Genomic DNA, 27,710 nt, shown 5'->3' with positions numbered 1-27,710 from the left:
GCTAAACACACTGTAAAATCACGGTCCTCTCTTCCCGATTTACAGCCCCCCTCTCGTGGCTTATAATAACTCACCGTTGTCGGCTCCGGCCGCTGAACTACACTTTGTAAACAGCCATGGGCTGCTTGCCTGGTCCCCCGGTAACGTTAGCAGTTAGCAGGGTTAGCAGGGTTAGCAGGGTTAGCATGGCGGCGTTAGCCAGGACTAGCCAGGACCAGTCGGGATCACTTTACTGGCTATGTCTCAATTATTTTTGCGAGTAACCAACTCGGGTACTCTAGCTATATAATTCAATGTGAGTACACAAATGTTGAAATGACATAAAATGCCCATCCCTAGTAGCTGTGATAAATTAGCCTGAAGCTAATGCTAACCTGTTCAGGAGAAAATAAGCCAACTCTGCATCCTTTTGGGCTCTAAGCTGTCTCCATCTTTCAAATACATCTCCAATATTTACCAGGGGGTTTTTACGTCTCTGGTCACGTAACTGTTAGAAACATGCCATATTTTGGGGGTTTCAGGGCGGGTAGCATCTATTTCTGTTGATCCTGTTTGTTTGTTTACTGCTTTCATGGCTGTACTAACATTACAGCTGTAGTGCGCTGGGTTTATGTGTTTACAGGTTTATCCCCTTGGCTACCAGAAGGCCCCAAGGGCGCTTAAAATGTCCCACAGTAGAGCTCATAGCTCATGGTTAAGTGCCAAGTGCAGTGGCAACATGTTACAATGTGGAGTCCCCAAGCCAAATCCTGCTTGGTGCCCCCAAAAGTCTAGGGCCGGCCCTTTCTGGAGATACATGGTTTTCATTGGACAGAAAGGGGGGAGTAAGTACAAGATGCATTTCCTGCAGAAAATGCTTGTAAATGCTGAAAAGCTACATTTCTAAAGTTTGGGTAAGAAGAAGGTGATGTTGTAAAGTTGGAAATAGTTTAACCCTTGTGTTCCCATCAACCTGCAACTTTTTGTTTTTCTGGGTCAAAATTTGAAATATGTGTATATATATATATGTCTTTTTTGTCGCTTATTTTTCCGATGTTTATGTTGATTTTTTTTTTTTCTCCCCACATTTTTAAAGCTTTTCCAATATTTTGGTCACTTTCTTCAACATTCCTGTATCGGTTCTTTTATTAGATGCTATATAATTGAATAAAACACCCAAATTCAATGAAAGCAGTGAAATGATCATTTGTTTTACCTGTGAAGAGTAATGGTTGTATGGAACCATCCACATGTTTTTTTGGAAAATGTGGTTGAAAGAAACCCAAATTTATGATATATAAACTTTTTGTTAATGGGTCAAATTTGACCCAAGGACAACATGAGGGTGAAATTAGTTTAAATTTCATTAAAATGTTAAAATACACCAAAAATGTATGATTTAAAAAGTGGAATATTTGAGGGTTTTCTGAGAAGCTGAACTACAGGCTTCAATGTGTAAGAAGAAGGTGAAGTTGTAGGAAAATGTGCAAAAGTGGAAACGATTTTAATTAATATAAATGTCTTTTAAAAGATGAATAATAATAACATTGTATGAAGGTTTTTGTAAAAAGCCGATGATAAACTGAATTGGCGGCTTTAATTTGAATTAATATATATTCAGTATTTTCAAAAAATGAAAATAGAATTTACAAGTTGTAAAAAGATTCTTAATGAATAAAAGATGTGGAACATTTTAAAGTTTGAAGGCAGGTAGACAGGCAGGCGCAGACAGACAGACAGAAAGACAGACAGACAGACAGACAGAAAAGATATCATGAAGCTGAATACAACTGTAACAGCTGAATGTTTAGTGAACAGTTTAAAGTCTGAATGATGTCTGTAGTGTAAATGATGTGGGAGGAGTAGCATTCCTAAATGGAAGATTCTTGAAGAGGATTTAAAGATTGTTCTATTGACTTTTAATGTAAAATAAAAATGTAAAAAAGCTCAATATTTAAAAAAGTATAACTAGCAGAAAAACAATTGAGCCATCATGTGTGTAAAGAGCTGGGGTCTCATTTATAAAACTCTGATTTTACGTACAGGCCAAAAGCCAAAAATTCTGATTTATAAAACTGTGTTTACGCACATCTGTAAGCAGTGTTCCTTTTATAACTCAGAGATTACCTACAGGTGTGCATACGTGAATCAGCTTCTTATCCCGCCCTGTACACGCCCAATTATTAAGCATAAATAGTCAAAGCACCTCCTGAATGCTGATCAGTTCTTTACACCGAATCATGCCAACTGGCGGAGACAAAGCAAAGAACTTCTCATACGCTCATGAATTGCTAAAAATTAAATTACTATTTCGGCCTGTTCTCGCACAGTGTAGGGAAACCTGATCTATAGACTACCTTTATTAATAATACCTTTCAAAACGGCAGGCATATACCAGACCTAGATTTAACAGAAGTATATATTATATCCAAACAAGCCTTATTGATAAATTTGAAGATTTAATATTTGAGTTGGAGGTGTTTATGGGACAAGTATCACTCAGTACAAGTGCAAATAGCACTGCTGTATTTATCTTCATGGTAAAGTGGATGATATGGAGTGAAAAAATGTGCGTGAGGCATCAATACTTGAAAATATTCCCACATTTACTTTCTGCAGTCTGGCTTCAGTTCTCCACCTCACCATCTGCGTCGCCAATTCCTATTTTATTTTGTCTCCAAAATGTGCGTACGCATGGGTCAGTGTTTACGTGGAGTACCGCACATTCTCCCGCCAAGTTTGTTTTTTATAAATCACAACCTTTGTTTAGAAGAAATGTCAGGTGGGAGGGATAAGGAAGGCTGCCCAGAGCTGGAGGATGCGCCAGTGTCGTTTAATCTGGTGTGTGGGAACATTTAGGATTTCATGTTACCTATGATGACTGCGTAAATAAAACAATAGATAGAACTGCCTCTGTGTACAAGCATTGTGCAACATGCATTCACTATAACTAATTTTAGCTATATATCATATGCTGAAGTATATTTAATTTATTTATTCAAATGTCTTTCTCCTGAGTAAACTGAAGATCTTAGCAAGTGTGGGAAACCAGCTGATATGTGCATGCGGTCATGTGACCGGTTGCCAATCAGGAAGTGATAAAAAGCTCACCAGGTGTAGTCGTTAGTCCCCTTGCCTCTCACTGAGCGCACTGCAATTGTGTGGATTCTCCTCATTCTCCAGGTATGAAAATGTTTGGCTATGGTAATTTAGGGAGCAAGTACAGCTTAAGGTTGATTTGTGATTTTGGTTCCACTAGGTTGATAGCCAGGCACAAGTTCCCGTCCTTCACGGAGCGAACTGGGGCAGATTGACGGTAATGCCTATCAGCTGTTTTAGCCATGTGGTAGCAATTAATATTTCAGCTAAATGTTACCTTTTTTTGTGTTGCATATGCCACCACAAGCCATGCGCTACTTTTATAGAACGTTTTTGAACTTGTAGTTTCTTTGTATGTTTCAGTTTACCACTGACAAATGAGCTGCTGTGGCTGTAGAGCTCCGGAAAATACTCCTCCTCCCGCATTAACTGTGCTATAGGAGTTTGTGTCCTTGCAAAATAGGCTTATATTTTTCCTATATTTTACTATTAATGTGCTAATAAATTATTTGCAAGACACTTTGTGACTGGCCACTAATGTATGTTTTCTCAAAGGGGGACCAGTCCAGTCACTGTTTTCTACGGTTATTTTACCATTTTGTTTCGTTTTGGTTATTTTCCTTGGTTGATTATTTTCTTGTGATTTCATTTACAAGTGATCTTTAGATATACTTTTTATGGAAGTTTTGACATAGGTTTCTCTCCTAAATTTATGTATGCTCACAGTTTGATCCTGTACAAGGCTGGGTCCGTGTCAACGTCACCTCCTCGTGGTGAGACTGCACTGGGTGACACTCTGTTACGGTGTGTATGTAGCCTCGACACTGTAGATTTTGTAGTGACTTGCATGATATTTTGTAGTGAATAGTGTAGAAATAAGTGTGTGGTGCTGGGCCTTCTGTCTCCTTTTCTGTCTCCCGGAGTGGTGTGCGCGTGCCGACCCGACCTTCCTACTTTGAAGAGAGTAAGACCACATGTATCTGCCATCTAATTTATTGTTTTATTATTCTGTCAAATTGCCATTTTAATTGGAAATCTTTTAAACTCTTTGTAATAAACGAAACTTATTTTTGTACAATATTTGCGTCCTGTAAATTGTCCCTGTTACGGGAAAACCAGAGTTGGTCACACAACATACTAATTAAGATAGTAAGGGTTCAAAGGGTTCCTCCTAACCCTCAATAGGAGGTGGCGTTGTCAGGTTTGAAAGGTTTTATGTTGCACCGGCACTACACAAGGATATAACCAACATAGAAATACAATCTGCTATTAACTTTCCCCTCAAAAAAGCTCCAGGAATGGACTGCTTTCCTACAGAGTTTTACACCCCATTCTGGGCTAAAATTGATTCCTTATTCACAGAAGTGATTATCTGTTAGAAACATTTTGATTGATATTAAACTGTCTTGTTAATATTAACAGTTAATATCGTGTTGTCCTCGGGTCAAATCTGACCCATTTAAAAAAAAAAAAAAAAAAGTTTCCTTACAACGCTCTTCACAAGTAAATAATCACACATACACACACACACACACACACACACACAGTGAATGCTCCTGAATCAGCAGAACTAAAGCTGTCAGATAAATGTAGTGGAGTAACTAAAGTACAATATTTCCCTCAGATATAGTGGGGGAAAATACTTAAGTACAGTACTTGAGTAAATGTACTCAGTTCCAGTCTCCCACTAACTTGTGTATACACACACACACACAGGCCAAAAGTTTGGACACACCTTCTCGTTCAATGAGTTTCCTTTTTATTTTCATGACTATTTACATTGTAGATTCTCACTGAAGGCATCAAAACTATGAATGAACACATATGGAATTATGTACTTAACAAAAAAGTGTGAAATAACTGAAAACATGTCTTATATTTTAGGTTCTTCAAAGTAGCCACCCTTTTCTTTTTTATTAATAAGGGAAATAATTCCACTAATGAACCCTGACAAAGCACACCTGTGAAGGTAAAACCATTTCAGGTGACTACCTCATGAAGCTCATTGAGAGAACACCAAGGGTTTGCAGAGTTATCAAAAAAGCAAAGGGTGGCTACTTTAAAAAAGCTAAAATATAAGACATGTTTTCAGTTATTTCACTTTTTTGTTAAGTACATAATTCCATATGTGTTCATTCATAGTTTTGATGCCTTCAGTGAGAAAAAAAAAATATGTATGTATATATATTTTTTTTAGTAAGTCCTACAAGGGCCACACATTTATGGGAACTTCTGCAACAGAGTTGGGAAGAACTTTCTGAAGAATCTTTGATTTCCATTGTAGAAAGAATGCCACAAGTGTGTTTAGCGGTTATATCTGCCAAAGGGGGCTACTTTGATGAGTTAAATATTTAGAATACATTTTGGTTTATAAATTGATTCCATGATTTCTTTTTTAACTTAAATTGTTCATTTGTTATATGTTTTCATTTCAGAGTACAATACGACATTAAACTGCATGAATTTCAATAAAAAACTGGAAAAATTGGGGTGTTCTAAAACTTTTGACCAGTAGTGTATATATAATAAACAGTGTGTGTGTAGTTCCCCTCCTGAGCTCCAGGCGGCGCCACTGCCCTTCTTTCATTTTAAACTTTTATTGTGAAAAGCCCTGAGTAGGAGGAAAGCGGAAGTGCCGTTGTTCCCCTGTGATATCCGGTGCTGGCGGTAGAATAGCTGTGTAGTGTGTTAGCTGCTGATCTTATTGGACCGTTTGAGGAGACAGAGCTCGAGGTAAAGACACACACACACTCAGGTAAAGCTCTTTATCACGGAGATCAAAGCGAGGAGAAGGCTGAGCTGCGCATGCGCCGACACTCACTGATTTCAGGTGGGCTCCGTGTGTTGTTCCTCTGACTGCATTAGCAGCATTCCAGCTGTGTGTGTGTGTGTGTGTGTGTGTGTGTGTGTGTGTGTGTGTGTGTGTGTTTTGACAACAACGTTCACTTCACTAAAAGATCGATAAAAACCCACTACAGATAATATTTAGTATAATGCTGGTCTGTAATACAAAAAATATTTTCGGCATAATCTGTCATTCATTTAATCAATAATCACCCAACAAGAATAAAAACTGTTACTTCCAGAGGGATGGTCTTTATATATATATATATATGTATATGTGTGTGTGTGTGTGTGTGTATATATATATATATATATATATATATATATATATATACATACATACATACATACACTAGAGCAGATCAAGCTACAGTCACAACAGGGGTTTATATTTTCCATCTTAAGTCAAACTATAAATATTATATACAGTTGTATATTATTACACTACAGCGTAACTATTACTAGTTTATCAATCAGTGTCACAGAACATTCATCTGCTATCTGCTTTCTCAATTGCAAAGTAGCAACATATATATATATATATATATATATATATATATATATATATATATATATATATATATATATATATATATATATAGTGTTATAGATGTCTTCCTGTAATGGTGCAGAGGTATTTTCACTTTCTTCATCTAAGTGCCTTTCAGAGTTATTAACGTGCACAGCTGTTTCCTGTCTCATATAAAGGAGAAGTATATTACATTATGTTTAGGTAATATATTTGGCTTTGTTTCATTCAGTTTAATGTGTTTAGTGTTTATTATATTTGAAATATACAGTGTAACAGTGTATTTACGGATATGCAACGCATTAATGGATGATGTGTATGACTGTGTTTGAGTGTAAGTAGTTTATAAGAGTAATATAGCAGCAGTCATTTCTTGATATGAATGTGATATTCTCTGTACGCTACTGTATAAGACATTTAGTGATATTAATGGCAGCCTTATTCTAGGTATACTTGTTTTTTGTGGTTTGTATGTTTCCTTGTAGAACACATCCTCCCCTCCCCCCACAACTGTCAATTAAACTGGAGAAAGGGAAGTTGTGTTTCTTCTGTGTGTGATCAACACACCGTGGCAACGGCTACTACACCTGATCCAGGTAGTCTCATCTACAATCTGCTTCATTTTACAGTTCATGTTAGCTTCTAGGAGTCATGGTATGTTAGCTTCTAGGAGTCATGGTATGTTAGCTTGTAGGAGTCATGGTATGTTAGCTTCTAGGAGTCATGGTATGTTAGCTTCTAGGAGTCATGGTATGTTTGCTTCTAGGAGTCATGGTATGTTTGCTTCTAGGAGTCATGGTATGTTAGCTTCTAGGAGTCATGGTATGTTAGCTTCTAGGAGTCATGGTATGTTTGCTTCTAGGGTATGTTTGCTTCTAGGAGTCATGGTATGTTAGCTTCTAGGAGTCATGTTATGTTAGCTTCTAGGAGTCATGGTATGTTAGCTTCTAGGAGTCATGGTATGTTAGCTTCTAGGAGTCATGGTATGTTAGCTTCTAGGAGTCATGGTATGTTTGCTTCATGGTATGGAGTCATGGTATGTTAGCTTCTAGGAGTCATGGTATGTTTGCTTCTCATGGTATGTCATGGTATGTTTTAGCTTCTAGGAGTCATGTTAGTATGTTTTTGCTTCTAGGAGTCATGGTATGTTAGCTTCTATCATGGTATGTTTGCTTCTAGGAGTATGTCATTAGTATGTTAGCTTCTAGGAGTCATTGTATGTTAGCTTCTAGGAGTCATGGTATGTTAGCTTCTAGGAGTCATGGTATGTTAGGAGTCATGGTATGTTAGCTTCTATGGGAGTTCATGGTATGTTAGCTTCTAGGAGCCATGGTATGTTAGCATGGTATGTTGTTAGCTTCTAGGAGTCATGGTATGTTAGCTTCTAGGGTCATGGTATGTTAGCTTCTAGGAGTCATGGTATGTTAGCATGGTATGTTAGCTTCTAGGGTCATGGTATTTGCTTCTAGGAGTCATGTCATGTTAGCTTCATGTTAGCTTCTAGGAGTCATGGTATGTTAGCTTCTACGAGTCATGGTATGTTAGCTTCTAGGAGTCATGGTATGTTTGCTTCTAGGAGTCATGGTATGTTTGCTTCTAGGAGTCATGGTATGTTTGCTTCTAGGAGTCATTGTCATTAGCTTCTACGAGTTGGTATGTTAGCTTCTAGGAGTCATGGTTGTTAGCTTCTAGGAGTCATGTTAGCTTCTATGTTAGCTTCTAGGAGTCATGGTATGTTAGGCTTCTAGGAGTCATGTTAGCTTCTAGGAGTCATGGTATGTTAGCTTCTAGGAGTCATGGTATGTTAGCTTCTAGGAGTCATGGTATGTTAGCTTCTAGGAGTCATGGTATGTTAGCTTCTAGGAGTCATGGTATGTTAGCTTCTAGGTCATGGTATGTTATTCTAGGGTCATGGTATGTTAGCTTGTAGGTCATGGTATGTTAATCATGGTATGTTAGCTTCTAGGAGTCATGGTATGTTTGCTTCTAGGAGTCATGGTATGTTTGCTTCTAGGAGTCATGGTATGTTTGCTTCTAGGAGTCATGTCATGTTAGCTTCATGTTAGCTTCTAGGAGTCATTGTATGTTAGCTTCTACGAGTCATGGTATGTTAGCTTCTAGGAGTCATGGTATGTTAGCTTCTAGGAGTCATGGTATGTTAGCTTCTAGGAGTCATTGTGTGTTAGCTTCTACGAGTCATGGTATGTTAGCTTCTAGGAGCCATGGTATGTTAGCTTCTAGGAGTCATGTCATGTTAGCTTGTAGGAGTAATGGTATGTTAGCTTCTAGGAGTCATGTTATGTTAGCTTCTAGGAGTCATGGTATGTTAGCTTCTAGGAGTCATGGTATGTTAGCTTCTAGGAGTCATGGTATGTTTGCTTCTAGGAGTCATGTCATGTTAGCTTCATGTTAGCTTCTAGGGGTCATTGTATGTTAGCTTCTACGAGTCATGGTATGTTAGCTTCTAGGAGTCATGGTATGTTTGCTTCTAGGAGTCATGGTATGTTTGCTTCTAGGAGTCATGTCATGTTAGCTTCATGTTAGCTTCTAGGAGTCATTGTATGTTAGCTTCTACGAGTCATGGTATGTTAGCTTCTAGGAGTCATGGTATGTTAGCTTCTAGGAGTCATGTTAGCTTCTAGGAGTCATGTTAGCTTCTAGGAGTCATGGTATGTTAGCTTCTAGGAGTCATGGTATGTTAGCTTCTAGGAGTCATGGTATGTTAGCTTCTAGGAGTCATGGTATGTTACTGCTGAAGGAGTTACACTCTCCCTGTGCCTGATGAGCTGCCAAATCTGAGTTGTATTTTATAATTCCCACGTTTTCTTTGCATGGATTTACATTCACTCACAAGAATGAATCAGAGACGATAGGTTCAGGTACAACACAGATCAGGTCTCTAGGCAGAGACAACACATGCCAGGGTTGAGGTAGGGCTGTACAATTGATAGATCATTAATCGTGATCACCATTTCTGCTCCTAACGATCCCAATAAAGCAGCGCGGTGGCCCAGTAAGAAGGTTCTGGGTTTGAATCCAGGCCTTTCTGTGTGGAGTTTGCATGTTCTCCCCGTGGGGTTTTCTCCGGGTGCTCCGGATATTATATATTGCTATATAAATGTAATAAAATAAAAATAAACAGAGTAATCGAGAAAAAGGACTATGTTTTTCAAGTCAAATCTTAATTTTGTCCTGTGTTCTGAATGGAGAAAAAATACGGGAAAAGTCCCAGTTCAAGCTGTTTTCACTGTTGATTTATTTTACCTTTTCACTGTTTGTTTTTTTAAATTCAGTAACTACAACGTCTTTCCAAAAGTCAATGAGTAACGGTGTAAAATAATCATGATTATGATTCTTTCCATAATCGAGCAGCCCAGGGTTGGGGCTGCCTGTGTTGCACAGCTTCCTTTTCTGATGATTCCTGTTTTTCTACCCACCTGTCTGGTACATAATGTCTATACTTAAAGACTGAAACTTATCCATCTGTGCATCAGAGTTCTTCTTTGTGCCTCATCCGGAGTACTTTAAACCACTTCCTCAATGAGATTCCTTGCTGCAAGTAAACTAGCTTTGAAGAAGACTCCATTGACTCTGTCAAGTCTTTGGTAGTCATCCTAACAGCTTCTCTTGTTGTTGTCTTAGTTGTGTGTGGATGTGAGGAGAACGAGAGGAGACAGCAGATCCTCAATATCTCTGCATGCTTTGATTTGGACTGAACAGAATCCAGAGTGAGTCCAGCAGCCCCAGTGGAGATCTGAGAGGAATGGAGGAGGACAACCAGAACCAGGAGCAGCGGAGCAACCAGGTCCCCAGGAGACCAGCAGCAGACTGGGACTCTGATACCAACGAGGTCCCCAGGAGACCAGCAGCAGACTGGGACTCTGATACCAACCAGGTCCCCAGGAGACCAGCAGCAGACTGGGACTCTGATACCAACGAGGTCCCCAGGAGACCAGCAGCAGACTGGGACTCTGATACCAACGAGGTCCCCAGGAGACCAGCAGCAGACTGGGACTCTGATACCAACGAGGTCCCCAGGAGACCAGCAGCAGACTGGGACTCTGATACCAGGGATGTTAAGGTCAGTGTTCAGGACACAACAACCACTCTAAATAACAGTAGCGCCGAGATCAAAAAGAGGCTGATGGTCCGCCACTGTGGTCCAGCAGCATATGCTGATCCCCTGGCTCCACTGGCCTCTCACTACACCAACCTGGGCAGGTTGTGTTCCATCGGCACACCGTTTAATTGCAGGTGGACTTGGTAACGTTAGGCAATGCTCTGTGACAAACAGTTAGGTAATTATATATATTCTTAGCCTGACCAGCCAGCCCCACATCCAGATGTTGGGTCTGGGAACTCACCATTGGCAGGGCTCAATCCGAGGGAAGGGATAAACGGTTGTCTTTCAAATTCCTTTTGCACACAGTAGGATAGCTCTACAACCAGGCAGAGCAACGAAGAAGGTAGCATAGCTAGTTGATAGATTAAACTTTAAACTGCGAACACATCTTCCTTTTTTAAGAATGACTTCAGAGCCGTTCTTTGTTCTCTTCTCAAAGAAAAGCTGAACTCCAAGTCTTCCAGAGTCGCGGCCAAAGCCGATTCCAAATACCGCCGTTCGCCAGCAGCAGCCATCTTCTTTGTTTTCAAGTAGCAGGGAATTCACACTGAACCATCGCAACTCTGCCGTCATTATGTTAAACCCCGCCCACCGACTCTATACACAATGTGATTGGCCTGACTAGAGTTTGGGTTTTTCAGCTCCCAAGCCAACAGTTGCTAGACGACCCTGGCTGAAAATGACATTTGCTGCCACTAGGGTAGTCTAGATTTCTAGGCTAATATATTCTTGCAGATGTACCCAAAGTATTAGCGTTAACATGAGCAAACATGGCTATTGTTGACTTGCTACCAATTGATTAGTCAGACTGGCTATGGTGGAGGTAGAGACATGAAAATATATTTATAATTATACAGTCTATGGTGGAGGTATAGAGATAAAAATATATGTATAATTATACAGTCTATGGTGGCAGTATAGGCATAAAAATATATGTATAAGTATACAGTCTATGGTGGCAGTATAGACATAAGGAAATCCCCTGGTGGTACATGCTGCCCACTTCAGCTGCATTGTTGATGGCATATGCCAGTGTGGTACGTTTAGGGATGCACGATATTGACAAAAAGATGAATATTATAAAACGCATAACAAAACATAAACCGATTACCCTAAAATTAGTTATTTGTAGTTGTTTATGAGTCCTCACTAAAATAATATAATGCAGTTTAAAAATAAACTAGTTTGTTTTATTGTCACAACAGAACAGAGGATATCAAAATATATTAAACTTCTGATTAATAAAATGTATAAAAATACAAACTTAAGATATGTAACTTAAAGTCCTTTGAACAAAAACACAATAACAGCAAAAAAAAGTTGAAGGGTTAAATATTAATTTATCGGACCGATAGTTTGGAAAATGCCTAACATCGGTCCGGGCTCTAATATAGTACACAGTGAGACTTATATATGGCTCCGTAGTGCGGTTGGACCACAGATTGGTCGTGGATGAAAAATATTCAATCTATCTGACTACAAAGTCTGCCTGCACCTTCTTTTGTAAAGCTGTGGGATATCTACCTGTTTATAAAGCTGTGGGATATCTACCTGTTTATAAAGCTGTGGGATATCTACTTGTTTATAAAGCTGTGAGATATCTACCTGTTTATAAAGCTGTGGGATATCTACCTGTTTATAAAGCTGTGGGATATCTACCTGTTTATAAAGCTGTGAGATACAGTGGGGGAAATAAGTATTTTTACCCCTTGCTGATTTTGCAGGTTTGCCCACTTACAAAGAATGCAAAATTCTACAATTGTAATCATATGTACATTCTAACAGTGAAAGACAGAATCCCAAAGAAAATTCCAGAAAATCACATCATATGAATTTATTAAAATTGATAACCATCTGATGAGGAAAAACAATTATTTGACCCCCTACAAACAGCATGTTAATATTTTGTAGAAAAGCCATTATTGGCCAGCACAGATGTCAAACGGTTTTTATAGTTGGTGACAAGGTTTGTGCACATTTCGGCAGGGATGTTGGCCCACCTCCCCTGCAGACAGCCTCCAAATCATTCAGGTTCCGAGGTTGTCGCCTGGCAACTGTTTTAAGCTCCCTCCAAAGATTTTCAATCGGTTCAGGTCTGGAGACTGGCTAGGCCACTCCAGAACCTTGATGTGCTTCTTCTTCAGCCACTCTTTTGTTGCTTTGGCGGTGTGCTTAGGGTCGTTGTAAACACCCATCCTCGACCCATCTTCAGCTCTCTCACTGAGGGAAGGAGATGTCGGTCCAGAATTCCACGATACATGGCCCCGTCCATCCTCCCCTCAATATCGAGTTGTCCCGTCCCCTTGGCTGAAAAGCACCCCCAAAGCATGATGTTGCCACCACCATGCTTGGCGGTGGGGATGGTGTTCTTTGGGTTGTACTCGGTGTTCTTTGCCCTCCAAACACGGCGAGTTGAGTTGAGGCCAAAAAGTTCTATTTTGGTCTCATCTGACCACATCACCTTCTTCCTTCTGAGTCGTCCAGGTGGTGAATGGCGAACTTCATGCGGGCCTGTACATGTTTCTTCTTGAGCAGGGGGACCTTGCGTGCGCTGCAGGATTTCAATCCATGACTGTAGTTTACCAACCGTTTCTTTTTGTAACTGTGGTCCCATGCCTTCATTGATTCATCAGTTCCCCCCTTGTGGTTTTGGGATGATTCCTCACCGTTAACATGATCAGGGACACCCCACGAGGCAAGATCTTGTGTGGAGGCCCAGACCAAGGGAGGTTATGGTGTGGTGCTTCTTCCATTTCCTGATAGCTGCACCGACAGTTGATCTTTTCTCTCAAGTTGCTTTCCGATTCTCTTGTAGCCCATCCCAGCCTTGTGCAGTTCAACAATCTTGTCCCTGATGTCCTGTCTTTGGTCTTGCCCATGGTGGTGATGTTGGATGCTGGTTGTTTGGGTGTTGACAGGTGTCTTTTATACAGGTATTGGGGCTGTGTCTTAAAGAAAAGACTAACTCTTGTACTTGCTGTTTGTCCAGGGGTCAAATACTTGTTTTCCTCATCAGATGGTTATCAATTTTAATAAATTCATATGATGTGATTTTCTGGAATTTTCTTTGGGATTCTGTCTTTCACTGTTAGAATGTACATATGATTACAATTGTAGATTTTTGCATTCTTTATAAGTGGGCAAACCTGCAAAATCAGCAAGGGGTCAAATACTTATTTCCCCCACTGTATCTACCTGTTTATAAAGCTGTGGGATATCTACCTGTTTATAAAGCTGTGGGATATCTACCTGTTTATAAAGCTGTGGGATATCTACCTGTTTATAAAGCTGTGAGATATCTACCTGTTTATAAAGCTGTGGGATATCTACCTGTTTATAAAGCTGTGGGATATCTACCTGTTTATAAAGCTGTGGAATATCTACCTGTTTTTAAAGCTGTGGGATATGTACCTGTTTATAAAGCTGTGGGATATCTACCTGTTTATAAAGCTGTGGGATATCTACCTGTTTATAAAGCTTTAGCTGTGGGATATCTACCTGTTTATGAAGCTGTGGGATATCTACCTGTTTATAAAGCTGTGGGATATCTACCTGTTTATAAAGCTGTGGGATATCTACCTGTTTATAAAGCTGTGGGATATCTACCTGTTTATAAAGCTGTGGGATATCTACCTGTTTATAAAGCTGTGGGATATCTACCTGTTTATAAAGCTGTGGGATATCTACCTGTTTATAAAGCTGTGGGATATCTACCTGTTTATAAAGCTGTGGGATATCTACCTGTTTATAAAGCTGTAGCTGTGGGATATCTACCTGTTTATAAAGCTGTGGGATATCTACCTGTTTATAAAGCTGTGGGATATCTACCTGTTTATAAAGCTGTAGCTGTGGGATATCTACCTGTTTATAAAGCTGTGGGATATCTACCTGTTTATAAAGCTGTGGGATATCTACCTGTGAGAAATAGGTGAGGGATGGGATTTGGTACCATTTGCCTAGGTCATTCAGACGCTTCTTGGGGCCTTTTTTATCCACTGTGTGTATGACATCATATCTTTGCCCAAATAATATGTTATAGCATTGGTGATTTAGGTATGCCTCTTCGAGTTCTTGTCGTACTTTGTGCCACTAGCAAGTTCTTCGAGCAAAAACACTCGCAAGCGAGTCTTAGGGTTTAGTGAGCAGTTGTCCACACGCTGCTGCCCCCCAGCACACGTCTGCCCCGCTTGCACTGCACGAAATATAATTTATATAATTACGTGTGGTTGTCATCACGTGACAGTGTGGAGGAGAAAGTCGTTTTTTGTAAGGTTTTGTTACGTTATTATTGGTTCAGTATTAGTGTTTGGTATTCAGTTTCTGAACTGTGCGTTTGGTGATGCCATCTGAGCCTTGGGTCATCATTTTTAATTAGTCACGGTAATACCGTATACCACGGTAAAATAGGGAGGTCTGACGGTATAAAAATTTGGATACCACCCAACCCTACGTGGTACGCTCCATAGGGTTTGTCACGTAGTGGCCCCGTGGTTCGCTCCATAGGGTTTGTCACGTAGTGGCCCCGTGGTTCGCTCCATAGGGTTTGTCACGTAGTGGCCCGGTGGTTCGCTCCATAGGGTTTGTCACGTAGTGGCCCTGTGGTTCGCTCCATATGGTTTGTCACGGAGTGGCCTAGTGGTACGCTCAATAGGGTTTGTCACGTAGTGGCCTAGTGGTACGATCCATAGGGTTTGTCACGTAGTGGCCCCGTGGTACGCTCCATAGGGTTTGTCACATAGTGGCCCTGTGGTTCGCTCCATAAGGTTTGTCACGTAGTGGCCCCGTGGTACGCTCCATAGGGTTTGTCACATAGTGGCCCCGTGGTACGCTCCATAGGGTTTGTCACATAGTGGCCCCATGGTACGCTCCATAGGGTTTGTCACGTAGTGGCCCTGTGGTTGGCTCCATAGGGTTTGTCACGTAGTGGCCCAGTGGTACGCTCCATAGGGTTTGTCACGTAGTGGCCCCGTGGTACGCTCCATAAGGTTTGCCACATAGTGGCCCCGTGGTACGCGCCATAGGGTTTGTCACATAGTGGCCCTGTGGTTGGCTCCATAGGGTTTGTCACGTAGTGGCCCTGTGGTTCGCTCCATAGGGTTTGTCACGTAGTGGCCCGTGGTTAAACTCCATAGGGTTTGTCACGTGGTGGCCCTGTGGTTAAACTCCATAGGGTTAAATCACGTAGTGGCCTAGTGGTACGCTCCATAGGGTTTGTCACATAGTGGCACTGTGGTTCGCTCCATAAGGTTTGTCACGTAGTGGCCCGTGAAATGCGCTCCATAGGGTTTGTCACATAGTGGCCCCATGGTGCGCTCCATAGGGTTTGTCACGTGGTGGCCCTGTGGTTGGCTCCATAGGGTTTGTCACGTAGTGGCCCAGTGGTACGCTCCATAGGGTTTGTCACGTAGTGGCCCCGTGGTTCGCTCCATAGGGTTTGTCACATAGTGGCCCCATGGTACGCTCCATAGGGTTTGTCACGTAGTGGCCCTGTGGTTGGCTCCATAGGGTTTGTCACGTAGTGGCCCAGTGGTACGCTCCATAGGGTTTGTCACATAGTGGCCCCATGGTACGCTCCATAGGGTTTGTCACGTGGTGGCCCGTGGTTGGCTCCATAGGGTTTGTCACGTGGTGGCCCAGTGGTTGGCTCCATAGGGTTTGTCACGTAGTGGCCCCGTGGTACGCTCCATAGGGTTTGTCACGTAGTGGCCCAGTGGTACGCTCCATAGGGTTTGCCACATAGTGGCCCCGTGGTACGCGCCATAGGGTTTGTCACATAGTGGCCCTGTGGTTGGCTCCATAGGGTTTGTCACGTAGTGGCCCTGTGGTTGGCTCCATAGGGTTTGTCACGTAGTGGCCCTGTGGTTCGCTCCATAGGGTTTGTCACGTAGTGGCCCTGTGGTTCGCTCCATAGGGTTTATCACGTAGTGGCCCAGTGGTACGCTCCATAGGGTTTGTCACGTAGTGGCCCCGTGGTACGCTCCATAACATCCAGAACTGAGCCTTGGGGAACTCTGCATGTCATATTTGTATATATTTGACTGAAATTTTGCCACTATCTGTGTTTAAGTGGATGTCATTAAAGACTTTGACAAGAGCCGTCTCAGTGCTGTGGTGTGGTCGAAAACTTGACTGGAAGGCATCAAAACTGTTGTTTAGTGATAAGAAAAGGTTGACTTGTTTTTGCTTTTTCTATGATTTTGCTTAAAAATGGAAGGTTTGATATCGGCCTATAGTTGCTCATTAGTGACGTGTCTAGATTGTTCTTTTTTAGGAGTGGCTTGATGACTGCAGTTTTTAGGGCCTGTGGAAAGATACCTGAGAGCAGAGATGTATTTACAATATTTAGAAGATCAGAAGCCAAACAATTTCAAAACATTTTTGAAAACACCCGTTGGTAGAATATCAAGGCAACAGGAGGAGGTTTTCAGATGTTGTATAATGTCTTCCAGGTTGTTATGGCTGATCGCATGAAATTGGGTCATATTTGATTTTGTTTTGTGTGAACACTGTGACAACACATATCCTGTACTTGATATGGAAGCACTGACTGTTTGTCTAATTTTCTGGATTTTGTCTGTGAAGAAGGAGGCAAAGTCATTGCAAGCCTTGGTAGACAACAGTTCAGATGCTACTGGTACTGGAGGTTTGGTTAATCTATCGACAGTAGCAAACAAAGCACGTGAATTATTATTGTTTCTGGCAATAATGTCAGAGAAAAAGGACCGCCTTGCATTCCTTAGTTCCAAATTTTGAAGTCTCTCTTTATAGATGTTATAGTGGACCTGGAGATTAGATTTTCGCCAATTGCGTTCAGCTTTTCGACACTCTTTTTTTCTGTTCTCACCACTATAAAATTTCTCCATGGAGATCTTTTCTTACCAGAGACAGCTTTGACCTTAGTGGGAGCAATAGCATCAATAACATTCGTAATTTTACAGTTGAAATTATCTACAAGCTCAGTGACTGAGACCCCTGAGAGGGTGGGTGTAGAGGAGAAAAGCTGAATGAATGATTCACTGGTGTTTTCAGTGATATAACGTTTTCTGATTAACTTTGTTTTAACACTTTTGGGCACCGAGATAGTGCCGTTAAAGAAAACACAGGAATGATCAGAGAGAGCAACATCAGTCACCACAACTTTGGAAATGTTTAGACCCTTTGAGATAATCAAGTCCAGAGTGTGCCCCTTATTGTGCGTGGGCTGTGTCACATGCTGAGTCAGTCCATAGCTCTCAAAAACACAACACAGTTCTTTGGTTCCTCGGTCCTGGGGGTTGTCAACATGAATGTTGAAATCACCAGCAGTAATTACACGGTCAAAGTTAATACAGATTATAGACAGCAGTTCATTAAAATTGTCAAAGAAGTTTGCACAGTATTTAGGTGGCCTGTAGATATTTATAAGTATAGCTTGAGGGGAGGATCTTAGCTGAAGAGCCACATATTCAAAAGAAGCAAAATTTCCATAAGATAATTGTGTACATTGGAATGAGTCATTAAACAAAATGGCGACTCGACCTCTTTTCTTATTCACTCTATTCTCACTCATACAACTTAAGTTAGGGGGGACTGACTCAATTAGAACCGCAGCACTGTTATTATGGTCCAACCAGGTTTCAGTTAAAAACATAAAATCAAGATTGTGCTTAATAATAAAATCATTGATTAAAAATGATTTTCCTACCAAGGACCTAACGTTTAGTAGGGCTAGTGTTAGTGTGTTTTAAGTTTTTTTGACTGACTGTGGCTGACGAGGAATGGATGCTAAGTTTGCAAAGTTTGCCATTAAGTGCTTATTCGTTATTAGGGCCCGAGCGCCGACAGCGGTGAAGGCCCTATTGAAACTGAAGGAATTATTCTATTATTATTTTCCCGTCAAATGAATTGGCTTTTTGACGGGCTTAATATATTCAAAATTCACCAAATTTGGCGGTCGCATCAAGTCTGGTGAAAATTTACGTATTTTAAGGGTTTCGGGAATAGGCGCACAAAAATGGCTCGCTAGCGCCCCCTAGAAAGTTAAGAAAATTGAGCCCCTGCAGTGCGTTTAACGTAGACTCACGAAACTTGGTACACATATGTAACATCTGAATATGTACAAAAAACGTCATTAGAGCCATACCCTAAACCCAACAGGAAGTCCACCATTTTGAATTAAATGTTAGAAATTAGTGCGATTTTGGCCATTTCCACATGTCGTACTTTAAGGAACTCCTCCTAGAGATTTCATCCGATCAACTTCAAACTCGGTCTGTGCCATCTTAAGAAGTTAAAAATGAGAAGTTGTTAAAAGAAAAACTTTTCGTCATAGGGCGTGGCCGTGGCAGGGCGGCCATTTTGTGCGTTTCTCCGCCGAAACAGGAAGTGGGTGTAACTCGAGTGTACGTTGTCCGATTACCTCGAAACTTTTCAGGATTCATAGGAGTCCAACCCTGAGGACACCTACAGGCCAAAATTGACTTTTGGTCATAGCGCCCCCCGCTGGCACCAGGAAATCTGCCTTATATGACAAACATCATCATCATCATCATGTGTGGTCTACATGTGATACTAAGCCGCCCCCTATAATATGACCACGCCCACTTATACTCAGGCCACGCCCCCTTTGATAACATTTGAACATTTGAAGTTTAAGGTATACCCTTGTGTGAGGCATCATTGAACTCAGCAGAGACTTCCTGCTTCTTACAGTGCAGACGCTCTACTGCTTGCCTCTGCTTGCATATTTCTGCTAATAATCTTGCTTTTCCTCTGAGAGAAACTATGAGCAGCGGCTCTTGGATACTTATAAATATCTGGACTATACATTTTTGTAGACATAGTAGGCTATTGTCATATTTGAAAATTTTTTCTGCGTGAGCGTGGCCTACCAATAGCTCAAGCCTGTCCTAAAGTGACTGTAGCTAAAGCTAATTAGCAGCAAGATGCCACCCTTCTCCATAGAGGACTACTACAAACTCCTTCAGAAGATTGCAGTTCTGGAAACCAAAATGTACCGGTTAGAAGTAAACGTGGAAGTGAACGGATCATGTGGAAATGACACCACTTTACCACTGAACCAAAACAATGGACAAAAGCATGCTAACACACGGCTAACTAGCACCAGCAAGACCACAAAGAAACAGGAGGGCTGTGGAACGGATAATAAATCTACAAGTGGTAGTCCTCCCTGGAACTCTTTTGGTCCACTTTTTCCACTACAGCCCCCACCTGAGCAAAGATTTGACCATGGGAGACCAAAGAGCGGAGATGAGAAATCTCAACCCCCCTTCTCACCCGTCCAACACTCCTCAAACCCCTTTGACACCCACGAAAGCTTTGAGGACCTCTTTAAGGATACGTCGCTCTCCCCTTTTTTCCCCCATCCCCATGTTGGAGTTCACTGACCAGATGAAGCAGCTGGTAAATGCTGGAACCAAGTATCTCCCCCTTCCTTCTCCCATCGTAAAACGCCAGGCACCTATCCCTCCTCAAGGACGGCAGTTAACTCCTTCTCCCCAAACTGATAAGGATGCTTGTGTGCAAAATGCAGCAAGCATTAACTGATATGGGCCGGGTCTAGGCTGCATGCCTAGTAGCACTCATGACTCTTTCCAAGACAAGCCTGGGCCCTACGTATTAGATTCTTCCACAATTTATGTTGTGATAGGTAATCGAAAAAGAATGGTGAATAAGCACGTAACTGCAAACTTTGCAAATTTAGCATCCATTCCTCGTCAGCCACAGTCTGTCCCAAAAAATTAAAACACACTAACACTAGCACTACTAAACGTTAGGTCTTTGGCAGGAAAATCATTTTTAATCAATGATTTTATTATTAAGCACAATCTTGATTTTATGTTTTTAACTGAGACCTGGTTGGATCATAATAACAGTGCTGCTGTTCTCATTGAGTCAGCCCCCCCTAACTTCAGTTTTATGAGTGAGAATAGAGTGAATAAGAAAGGAGGTGGAGTCGCCATTTTGTTTAATGACTCATTGCGATGTACGCAATTATCTTATGGAAATTTTGCTTATTTTGAATATGTGGCTCTTCAGCTAAGATCCTCCCCTCAAGCTATACTTCTAAATATCTACAGGCCACCTAAATACTGTGCAACCTTCTTTGACGATTTTAATGAACTGCTGTCTATAATCTGTATTAACTTTGACCGTGTAATTATTGCTGGTGATTTTAACATTCATGTTGACAACCCCCAGGACCGAGGGACCAAAGAACTGTGTTGTGTTTTTGAGAGCTATGGACTGACTCAGCATGTTACACAGCCCACGCACAATAAGGGGCAGACTCTGGACTTGATTATCTCAAAGGGTCTAAACATTTCCAAGGTTGTGGTGACTGATGTTGCTCTCTCTGATCATTCCTGTGTTTTCTTTAACGGCACTATCTCTCTGCCCAAAAGTGTTCAAACAAAGTTAATCAGAAAACGTTATATCACTGAAAACACCAGTGAATCATTCATTCAGCTTTTCTCCTCTACACCCGCCCTCACTGGGGCCTCAGTGACTGAGCTTGTAGATAATTTCAACTGTAAAATTACGAATGTTATTGATGCTATTGCTCCCACTAAGGTCAAAGCTGTCTCTGGTAAGAAAAGATCTCCATGGAGAAATTTTATAGTTGTGAGAACAGAAAAAAGAGCGTGTCGAAAAGCTGAACGCAGTTGGCGAAAATCTAATCTCCAGATCCACTATAACATCTATAAAGAGAGACTTCGCATTTATAATCTGGAACTAAGAAATGCAAGGCGGTCCTTTTTCTCTGACATTATCGCCAGAAACAATAATAATTCACGTGCTTTGTTACCAGTATCGGTATCGGCTCCGATTCTGCCTAAAACGCTGGTATCGGTATCGGGAAGTACTGGAGTTTATGCACCGATCCGATACCACGTAATAAAGCCCTAAAGAAAATCTACATTAAAGTAGTTTATGTTCTTTTTCCGTTATAACTGAATGTCAAACTGGAGAATAAAAGAAAGTTCTGGGGCATTCATTGTTTGTGTTTGTTCATGTTTCACAAAGAGTTTAACCTGAGCCAGACCGACAACATAGATAGAAATCATATCACATCCATACAGGGATAGTAGTATACAGCTGTTAAAACATAATGAAATATATGACACACTGGTATCGGATCGGTACTCGGTATCGGCCGATACGCAAGTTCAGGTATCGTAATCGGTATCGGGAAGCAAAAAATGGTATCAGGCCATCTCTAGTACCAGTAGCATCTGAACTGTTGTCTACCAAGGCTTGCAATGACTTTGCCTCCTTCTTCACAGACAAAATTCAGAAAATTAGACCGTCAGTGCTTCCAGATCAAGTACAGGATATGTGTTGTCACAGTGTGCACGCAAAACAAATCAACTTTTTCTTATCGCTAAACAACAGTTTTGATGCCTTCCAGTCAGGTTTTCGACCACACCACAGCACCGAGACGGCTCTTGTCAAAGTCTTTAATGACATCCACTTAAACACAGATAGTGGCAAAATTTGATCTCAGTGCTGCATTTGATACGGTAGACCATGACATATTGCTTGACCGATTGGAAAACTGGGTTGGTCTTTCTGGCTCAGTACTAAAGTGGTTTGAATCTTATTTAAAGAATAGGGACTACTTTGTGTCTATAGGTAATTATACATCTGAGCATACAAATATGACGTGCGGAGTTCCCCAAGGCTCAGTTCTGGGGCCTCTTCTGTTCAACATCTACATGCTTCCACTGGCTCAGATTATGGAAAACAACAAAATAAGTTACCATAGTTATGCGGATGACACACAAATTTACATAACCTTTTCGCCAGGGAACTATAGCCCAATACAACAATTAAATATGTGCATTCAACAGATTGATTGGATGTGCCAGAACTTTCTTAAATTAAATGAAGAAAAAAGGTGGTTGTTTTTGGAGCAAAAGAGGAACGATTGAAAGTCAGCGCTCAGTTTCAAACCACAATGTTAAAAACAACAGACAAAGCCAGAAATCTTGGTGTAGTCATGGACTCAGACCTGAATTTTAAAAGCCACATTAACATAATTAAAAAATCGGCATATTATCACCTTAAAAATATATCAAGGGTTAAAGGACTTATGTCTCAGCAGGATCTGGAAAAACTTGACCATGCTTTTATCTTCAGTAGACTTGACTACTGTAACGGTGTCTTTACAGGTCTCCCTAAAAAATCAATCAGACAGCTGCAGCTGATTCAGAACGCTGCTGCTCGAGTCCTCACTAAAACCAAGAAAGTGGATCACATCACTCCAGTACTGAAGTCTCTACACTGGCTTCCAGTGCCTCAAAGAATTGATTTCAAAATACTTTTACTGGTTTATAAATCACTAAACGGTTTAGGGCCAAAATACATTTCTGATCTGCTACTACACTATGACCCCCCCAGACCTCTCAGGTGGTCTGGGACAGGTCTACTATACCCCCCCAGACCTACAGGTCACCCCCACCCAGACCTCTCAGGTGGTCTGGGACAGGTCTACTTGTTGTCCCCAGAGTAAGAACTAAACAGAGGGAAGCAGCGTTCAGTTTTTGTGCTCCACATCTTTGGAACAAACTCCCAGAAACCTGTAGGTCCGCTGCAACTCTCAGTTCTTTTAAATCTAAGCTAAAGACCTATCTTTTTGATGTTGCTTTTTTTTAAATAATCTATTTTATTAATTTTAATTTCTTATACTGCACTGTAACTTTTATTCTTATACTGCACTATCAATTTTATTCTTGTCTTTTAATGTTTTAATTTGTTTATTGTTGTTATTTTGTTTTTAATTGTCTTCTAACTGCTCTAATGTTTTATGTAAAGCACTTTGAATTGCCCTGTTGCTGAAATGTGTTATACAAGTAAAGCTGCCTTGCCTTGCCTTCATTGGGAATTGTTTGGCCTGCCCCCTATGTTTAAGCCACGCCCACTTTCATAAATGCTGACCCATCTAAGGTAGAGTCTTGTGTGGGGTATCATGGAACTCAGCAAAGAGCTTCTTTTTAATTGGTGATGGGTTGTACCGGCCCGATTCTTTAGCCACGCCCCTTTCATAGCTAATGAAATGTATGACGTAGAGTTTGTGTGAGGTATCGTTGAACTCGGCGGGGAGTTCCCTTTTCATTGGTGACGATTTGCGGTGTCTGCGTGCCACGCAAGGAGCGGAGTCCGCCAGTAACCTTGATGCACGCCAAGGCGTGAGGGCCCGTCCATCGCTGCTTGCAGCTTTAATTATTATTATTATTAGCCTGCATTAAAATACAACAGTAATTATTTTAACATTGTGATCATTGCTGGATTTCAGGACAAAAGAGGAATGGAGGAGGACAACCAGAACCAGGAGCAGAGGAGCAACAAGGTCCCCAGAAGACCAGCAGCAGACTCGGACTCTGATAGCAGCCATGTTCAGGTGTGTTACAAAGTGATGCACGTTTGTCTCTGAAGTAAAGGCTGGACTACAATAGAGCAGTTTGTGAACACTGTTAACATGTCTGCAACCGGCACATATATTCCTTCATTTTGTCATAAATTATTGTATCAAGAGTTAAAATTGGGAGAGCAAGTCTAGGGTTTAAAGAAGGTTGCTCACTAACTCTCTCGCTCTCTCTGTCTGTTGCTATAGAAACGGAGAGGAGGAAAGGGACCCAAATGTCACCACTGTCAACACTGTGACAAATCCTTCACAACATCTGAATATTTAAAGATTCATCAGAAAATTCATACTGGAGAGAAGCCGTACAGCTGTGATCAATGTGGGGCAGCTTTCACACAACAGAGTAATCTAAAAATCCATCAACGCATTCACACTGGAGAGAAGCCGTACAGCTGTGATCTATGTGGAACAGCTTTCAGACGACAAAATACCCTAAAAAGACATCAACTCATTCACACTGGAGAGAAGCCGTACAGCTGTGATCAATGTGGGGCTGTTTTCGCACGACAGAATACCCTAAAAAGACATCAACGCATTCACACTGGAGATAAACCTTACAGCTGTGATCAATGTGGTAAAACCTTTACTAGGAGTAGTGAACTAGAAATTCACCGACGTATTCACACTGGAGAGAAACCGCACAGGTGTGAGCAATGTGGTAAAACTTTTGCTCGTAGTGGTAGCCTTAACTCTCACCAGCGCATTCACACTGGAGAGAAGCCGTACTGGTGTGAACAATGTGGAAAAATGTTTTCTAATAGTAGTAGCCTTAAAACACACCACCAGCGCATTCACACCAGAGAGAAGCCGTACAGCTGTGATCAATGTGGGGCAGCTTTTTCTCAGAGTACTCACCTTAAATCTCACCAGCGCATCCACACTGGAGTGAAGCCGTACCGGTGTGAACATTGTGGTAAAACGTTTTCTCAGAGAAATAGCCTTAAATCTCACCAGCGCCTTCACACTGGAGAGAAGCCGTACCGGTGTGAACATTGTGGAAAAACGTTCTCTCGGAGAAATAGCCTTAAATCTCACCAGCGCATTCACACTGGAGAGAAGCCGTACTCGTGTGAACAATGTGGTAAAATGTTTTCTCAGAGTAGTAACCTTAAAACTCACCAGCGCATTCACACTGCCTCGTAGTGAACATGTTTCAGAGCCAAGCTGTTTCCTCCTGCCTCCTCCTCATGCCCCTGTTTTTGTATTCTGATCTTCTCTCCACAATGAAGGCTGACCAGCAGTAACTTTATCTTCTGAACAGCATGGTTGTTATCTTGTTACCACTACATATTACGCTCCCTCTCTTTTAAGGGATTAATTCCACTCAAAATTAGCTTATATTCCTGTAATAAAATATTTTGAGTTCAGGGTTCAACTGTTAGCGCTATTTAACTAATGCTGCAACAAAGGAGTATTTGTTCTTAATTTAAAAGTTGCTGAAATATTTAGTCTATTGTCCCTTAGGACGAAGAAAAGAACCAAATCTTCATAACTGAGAAGCTTTAATCAGAATATGTCTGCTGCTTTAAAAATAACTTGAACAGTTAATGTGTTTAAATTGCGTCTGTGCCGCCGCCATCTTGGGACAAAAAACTGATCTTAAAGTAACTATTTGCAACTTAAAATAATGTTTCCAATCGTTCCAGTGGTTCATCAACTCATAACAGGGTGAACGGCACTTCTGCATTCCCTTTGCAGCTCTCTACCAACTATAACCAACTATGCAAGTCTGCCAGATCGGGTAGCTGATCTGTAGTTCCAATGAGACATAATCATAATGGGACAATTCCTCTTCCAACCTGTAGGGGGGCCGAAGAGGAAAAGTTACATAGTGTTGCTTTAAAGGACAAATCGGGCGCAAATTGACCCTAGGGGTTAATAACACGTGTACCGAGTCGACTGTTCTCTGAGATCTGTTTTCATGCTAATCTAATGTGACCAGTTTTAGTGTGAACCGCTAATTAACTCATAATGCTAGTCATCGGGGCTGAGGGTAAAGTAAAAATAAATCTCTATTTCTACACCAGTAACAAGGCTCAAAATTTCACCACACTTCCACGGTAGCGTAATGAGGGTCCATACATGTAAACCTCAGCATCAACATCTTTGTAAGTGTACAGACAGTTTATTAAAAAGATACCATAGAAAGACATTACCGTTCACGTATACAGGCAGGCGCCATCTTGGGGAAACAGTCAACACCAGTCGAACGGCAAATGCCGTGCAGCGGGAGCTAAGTTGTCGCTTGAAATCTCCCGTGGTCCGTGGTTTCCCAATGGGTCGTTTGTGAAATGTGACTACGTGGGAATGCATGAATCATATCTGTTTATTAAAATATATGGGTGACTCACTACAAGGGTTAGGGTTCTACTGGTCCTGACTGTTTTCCCAATATGGCGCCTGCCTGTATAGTTCAACGGTAAGTATATAATTATACGGTATTTCTTGACCCTTTAGGGTGGCTCAAGAAACATAGTGTTGGCCAATCAGAGGAGGTTATGGTGTCAGACTCCCACCTTTGGCTGAGTCTCTATCTGATCTGTTAGAGGGAGAGCAGGAGACGGTTGTGTAGTTTAAGGTTGGTAGTCCCCAGAGAAGAAGGTGGTCATTTTATGGTGCAGATCAGAACCCAAATTGAAATGTAAGCAACTGAAATTGCTGAATGTTGGAACATTGTGTCAAATTACAGATAGACTCGGATCACCAGAGCTGTTGTAAACAGGGACTGTGAGGTTCCTTTTTAGAAAAACCTCCTTCAGCCATAACGCACTATCTATTAAAACATGGATGTCTAAACTTTTTTCACCAAGGGCCACATACAAAAAAATATACAAAGGGCTGGGCCACTCAGTTGGGGTGAGATTCTCAAAACAGCCTGAGATTGCTTTTTCAGTCAGGGTGGTGATGCCCTTCACAGCCCTGTATAAAGGGTGAAACATAAGGGTATATTTTAGGCTTGCTATGCACATAAGTTATTAGGCTTGTTAACACACCAACAATAGTTTGTTAGAAAATATTATCAACTTTAATTGAGTGAATTAATGAAGTAATTGTGCTTATTAACACATGATTACTGTGTCTTATATTTGTAACTTACCTATAAGGGGAGCAGCATTGCACTCAGTGGGAGCAGTGATGCTGCGCTTTGGACTGAAGGATGGCTGGCCAGTCAGGAGTCAGTTTGGTGGTTGAGATGTGAAGGACATCAGAGATGGCTGTCGGTCATTGTGGTTCCCAAAAAACAGGTAGCTGCCATTTGCTTAACTTCCTGTTCTCTCTCAGCAACAGTGGTAGTCTGGATGCTTGGTTTCATAGTGTGGTCGTACATGATAGTCTTTCATCACTACAACTGTTTCATTACAAATCAAACAGACACACTTCCCCTTGACTTCACTGAAGAAATGTTCATTTTCCCATTGTGTCTGAAATCTCCGGCACTCCCTTGCTATTTTTCGTTTCTTCGGTTCTGCCATTTTTGGGTCAGTTGCAAAGTTTTTCTTTGTCTGCTCTTGTTTTGAGGAGAGGCTGTCTTGTTCAAGACAGTAGCTCCCCCTAGTGGTAAATCTAAGAAGTACAATACAGTCAAGCACGAATTTCATGTGTGGGCCATATGCCATTATATTTTTAGAATTTGCTATGGGCCAATAAAAATGACATGCCGTAGTTTGGACACCCCTGTATTAAAGGTAGTGCATTATGGAACATACTAC

General features: G+C 41.3%; 1 protein-coding gene and 1 pseudogene across 1 annotated transcript in view; one reads left to right on the top strand and one right to left on the bottom strand.

The window, feature by feature from the left end:
- The window catches only part of LOC114546103 (zinc finger protein 721-like), a 1,066,380-nt gene that overhangs the window by 877,734 nt on the left and 160,936 nt on the right, over positions 1–27,710 (bottom strand). The window lies entirely within an intron of this gene.
- The window catches only part of LOC114546086 (zinc finger protein 208-like), a 110,600-nt pseudogene that overhangs the window by 13,393 nt on the left and 69,497 nt on the right, over positions 1–27,710 (top strand).

The sequence above is a fragment of the Perca flavescens genome, chromosome 19, assembly GCF_004354835.1.
Source record: "Perca flavescens isolate YP-PL-M2 chromosome 19, PFLA_1.0, whole genome shotgun sequence".
NCBI classification, from domain to species: Eukaryota; Metazoa; Chordata; class Actinopteri; order Perciformes; family Percidae; genus Perca; species Perca flavescens.
This window is presented reverse-complemented; position numbering and strand designations above follow the sequence as displayed.